This window comes from Pteropus vampyrus, unplaced genomic scaffold (assembly GCF_000151845.1).
Source record: "Pteropus vampyrus isolate Shadow unplaced genomic scaffold, Pvam_2.0 Scaffold505, whole genome shotgun sequence".
NCBI lineage: Eukaryota > Metazoa > Chordata > Mammalia > Chiroptera > Pteropodidae > Pteropus > Pteropus vampyrus.
Window position 1 is genome coordinate 1,309,417 of NW_011889286.1, and position 5,571 is coordinate 1,314,987.

General features: G+C 37.5%; 1 pseudogene; it reads right to left on the reverse strand.

Annotated features, from left to right (window-relative positions):
* LOC111732928 overlaps positions 1 to 5,571 on the reverse strand; it is a 38,408-nt pseudogene that overhangs the window by 25,778 nt on the left and 7,059 nt on the right.

Sequence of the window (5,571 nt, forward strand, 5' to 3'; positions counted from 1 at the left end):
AGGGTAGCAACCATGGTGCATACATTTTTACATTATCAGAGGCTGACTCTGTGGCTCTTACTCAGTAGGGTAAATAGGATAAAGGAGCAAGTTTGGTACTTAAAATAAGAAGCCCTAGATTTGAGGCCTCCTCTTCCGATTCTTCTTCAGGTGACCTTAGGCAAGTCTCAGCACACTCCCTATCACCCCATTATACATTCTGCTGGAAAAACATGCTACCGCTTAATGTTTATTGCTTCTGTGCTTTGCTTATGCGGAACCCTCTCCATTTTAATGAAAGAAGATTCCTTCTTTTTTACCTGACTGGAGATACAAGTTCAATAAGTTGCAGAGTTCCCTTCAAAGTAGAGACTTGTCACAATCTCTGAAAAGAATCAAGGTTAGTAAAGCAAGCTACTATCCTTTATTTAGTCACAAAGTTGTAACTGATATTTACCATCTTCCTCTCCTACCAACCTGTCTAGATTTTCCTAGAATTCTGACTGGTCTTGGAAGGGACACCCAGCCTTTCATCCATGAGGTGTCTAAGCCCTTAGTAGCCCGTGTTGGGCTGTGGTTTCTATAATTACATATTAAAAGTTATCTCTGAGCATGAAAGCACCAAGTGACATACCTGTGAATGCCCTGGGTACCAAACATACTCCTCCCTGTCCTTATTGTATAACAGCAACTCTAACTCTTCATGATAATCAGGGTTTTATCATGCCATTAAATTAATAATTTTCCCTGTTATTAAATTAATACTTTCCTTTGTCTATTAGTCCATTGACATGAAGAACCCAAAATAGCCAGATGATAGTCATAGTTTTCAGTTCAGTGGAACCTTTACTATGGCCCCTGTCAAAAGTATTCTGCCCCTGAGAAGCAGGCCCTCTAGCCTGGCTGAGTGTAATATTGTGGAGTTAGGAAGAATGCATTCTATATGTAAATTACTGGAAGTTTTGGTGAGAGTGACCATTCCTGCTTCTATCCTTTGGTTTCCATTTCCATAAATTTTAGCTATTGGGGTATAGTACCATATGTAGGTCGTTATTTCAACACATATGATATATCTTGTAGGACAATACCTCAATCCAGAGGGAACTGACCCTTATCTGGCATCTTAACTGGAATATTAAAGAGAAGTCCACTATTTGATGGGACTGGTTATTTCTGTATGATGGGGTACCTGGTTAGACCAGTGTAACCTGTTGCCCATTGGTGCACCTCCTTTGACATAAAATAGGAGTTTTGATCCAAGGCAGTGTTATATAGGAGGCCATATTGATAGGTTAGGCATATTATAAGCCCTTAGATGATGTACCAGCAGAAGTATTGTAGGCATGGAAGGTAAACTCAAGTCAAGAGTATCAATTCTGGTAAGGACATATTGATGTCTCCTTCAGGGCGAAAGAGGTCTGATGTAATAGAGGGTCTCCAAGTGGTTGGCTGATCTCTTTGAGAAATTATTGTGCCATATCAAGGGTTCAGGGTAGGTCTCTCCTGCTGGCATGTCAAGCAGTCATCAGTGGAAATAGCTAAATCAGTTATCATGAGCCCATGCATTTGAGCCCATACTGTGTAGTTTTCATCTTTGCCACACTGTCACTCTGTTCATGAGATCATTGCATTAGTAGTGGGTGGCTGAGGACATGAGTTGGTTGATTTCACAGTACAAGTCCACCTGGTTGCTGAGGCTGCTTCTATAGTGGATGACCTCTGCTGAGCATGAGGAGATACAAAGATCTGCATGTTTTATGCCCACACCCAGAGGGTGTCTGTTTACATCTCTCTTCACCAGATCTGCCAACTGTTTTCCTTCCAGGTTCCTTCTAGCCAATACTTCTGCTACCCAGGAGTTGTGTATATACACAGCTCAGGTTTCTTTCCCTCAACCTATAGTAAATGACAAAGCGTAATGTTTTTTGCCTGCACAATGAAAATATTTACTAGTACTAGCATATTGCACTTTTTACAAACCAGCCCTGAGTTTGTTTGTTTTTTTACCTTAGTTGGTCATAGAAACTCTTCTACCCATGAAATAATAGATGTGAATTGGGGTAGAGGCATTAGTGAATGGATGTAGAAGACATGGGAGTCTGGCTCACCTATTAGTGTCATTTACTTGTATCTTGTGGACCTGCTCTTCTTCAATCCAAAATGTACCATTTGCATTGTTTGATGGATTGCTGTTATGCTCACTCAACCTTACAAAACTTGGTGGATCTGATAATGCGTATAACATAACAGGCAGCTCTGATTACATAGTTCTTTGATTTCATATGGGTTTGTCTCTACTAGGGCCTAGTAGCATGTCACAGTCTTTTCAGTTGGCGCTTTCAAGATTCCACAAAACACCTTTATACACTATGAATAAATCTCTCTGCTTCTAGTTCACATGGTCTGAATGGCATGACAACTTGCACCTACAGCCTGAATGTGCTACAGAGGCTGTTCTTGTTGAAAGCCTTCAACATCACCTGATAATGGATCAAAGCAGTGCTCCTAAGTGCAGTTTACATACCAAATGTGTGTCTCTCTCTTAATGGGAGAAGGTATGAGATACAAGAATTTGTCATTTATCTTAGAGAAAATGTCTCAACCTGCCCCAGACTACTAAGTTCCTAAAAAGTTCATTATATGGATGGCAGGATCCTTATTCTTCATGGGCTTTATTTGTTGCACTCATTTTTATTACCAGGCCATCTACTATTGTGCTACTAAAAGTGTGATCTGTGAGCTAATGCTGGTTTCTTACTGTTCTGCAATGAGATAAAGACAGAAATTGAGAGGTAAGCTTTTAGTAATTTTATGGGAGTTTAACATTACTGTGACATCTAAGCCCATGATTAGTGGATTTGTCTTATTTAACTAGATTATATCAGTGTGGATGTTATTGAACTCTCACAAGCTGTGTATATGTTATATGATATTTTAAGGTTAGTTTTCAATTGTAATATCTGTGCATAAGACCATGAATATATTTCTTTTATTAAAAGATAATCTAAGTTTAAGTATAATTTTACAGGACAAAGTATCAGGATTGGCTAAGAACTGAAGAATGAACTTGAAAATACAGCATTACTTGTTTTATTTTGGAGAAAGTAAAAAGTAAATACCTGGCACTTGTTTAAAATCATTTAAAAAATCTCTTCATTCATTCTTGGCCATATGTCTCTATAAGATTGGTATCTCTACTGTGAGTGTTACATAATTAAATAAGCAATAGAAATGGTTTACATATATATTTAATTATAGTTGACAATTATAGTAGACATACAATATTATATTTTCTGGTGAACAGCATAGTGATTAGACATTTATATACTTTACAAAGTGATCCCCATAGATATATCTTATTTCTTGCAAGCAGAATTATCACAAATCCAACTTAATTTACATAATTTTATAAGCAAGAAGCAAGTGTCCTTAAAGGTATTTAACATCAGGGAATCAGCATTTCACTCATAACTTCTGTTTAGTTATAAATAAAGAATGACAAGGAGCTTTGAGTGCAATAGTGATATTTACATTAATAATCTAACATATACTACATTAATTTACATTAATAATCTAACATGTGTACAGATTTTCTAATTATTTTTCCCTATGTTATATATGTTTTCTGATTATATTTATTGAAATGCAATTTTATTTCTATTGAATCTAATAACTTAAAATTGTTTTATATATCTCCTGTTTTTAATTTCATTTTTCTAGTAATTCGTTTTTATTGAATTTTATAAGTGTCAGTCTGTGATGAATGGGGGAAAAAAACCTGGCCCTTTGCAGATTGTTTGAAAAACACTTATCTAGAATACCTGCTACTTCAATGCACCAAGTATAATCATCAAATAGTGGACCATCATGAAGGTCTGTAGAATGTCAAGATTAACATTAAGTATCTTGTGCACTATACTATGGCAAAGAGTTAATGTCTTTCTTTTGAAATACAGCGTCTATGTATTGCTGCCCTTATCATGTAAATGAAAATTGTTCTTTAATTTTGCTACTGATGGGGATTAAGAATGCATGTCACAGCAGCTACAATTGGGTCCACCACCTGGTTAAGTTTACAGTTGTATACCATTATCTGTCGCAATCAATCAGGTTTTCACGGGTAATTGAAAAGGGATATTATGTGACCTGTCATTTCCACACCTTACAATTCTTTGACGGCGGTGGTAATTTCTACAATATCCTCAGTTGCATCATTGTTTTTGACATACCATCTTGGCTATAAGTGAGAGTGGGAGTTTCAGGGGCTTCCATGTGACACCCTCTGCCTACCATAATAGCTTTTATTCCACAGGTCAGGGAATCAAAATGAGAGTTTTGCCAGATGCCAAAAATAACCATAAAATGGCTTGATATGGACTCACCGTGGATGGGCTGGGGCTCAAACTCCATGTATCGTCTGTCCTCCATAAACCTCTATGAGGATCGCGATGGTCTAGGATCATTTTCTTTGGGCACAGTCATCATGCTGAATGTCCTCAAGTCACTATGGAAAAGAATCGGGATAGTACATACTGTACATATTTGTAGTGACATTGTAGGATCTTTCTACAATATAACACAGACATCACTTCATCTATAGGCTCTGGGTCTGCCCAATATGAAAACTGGGTGAAGACCTATAAACGTCCATGGTAGAAGCCGATGGCAACCTTCTGCTTGCCAGCCCTTGGTATTTTAAAAAGATTATACAAACAGCACAATACTATAGGTAGCTTTCTATTTTTCCATGATCAATTAGCTATTACCACAGATCTCTGCAATTCAAGTCCCATGATTGTCTTAGACCTTGCAAACTATTTCGGTAATTACACCCATTTTTCTGCTGATGATTAAGTGCTGTTATCTGTCCTATGTCATTTAAAATGCCCTGACCCCCAATTCTATCAGTTAAGGTTCAATCCTGGAAGGTGAATAAGTAGGAGATATATTTAAGGGATTTATTATAAGGAAGGGCATACACATTTGTGGGGCTGGCTAGGCAAGTCTAGAATCTGTAAGGCAAGCTCTCAGGAGGGCAGGCCAGAGCTCTGGCACAGGCTGAAACTGCCGCCTACGGGCAAGATTTCTTTTTCTCTCAGGGAAGCCTGAGCCCTGCTTTTAACTCCTTTCAACTGATTAAATCAGGGCTGTCCAGATTATCTAGGATAATCTTTCTTACTTAAAGTCAACTGATTATGGACTTTAATCATATCTACAAAATATCTCTACACCAACATCTGGATTAGTGTTCTATTGAAAAACCAGGGACTATAGCCTAGCCAAGTTGACACATCAAAAAGACCATCACAGGCAACCCCACTGCCAACTTCATACTCATACAATTCTTCTTAAACCATACTGAATATCCAAATAAAGACGATACAAAGTTGTACTTTTGCCTTACAAGATAAGATCATCCTGAGATCAACCAAAAACATAACTACAATTTCCCCCGAAGATTGCCAAGTTCTTGGATGGTGTTCGCTCTTCTTTGTCTTGTATCTTACACACTGAGCTATAAACTTAGCTACTGTTAACACATCTGATGTTAGATGATTAGGGAATAAGAGAAGAAAAATATTAATATTTATA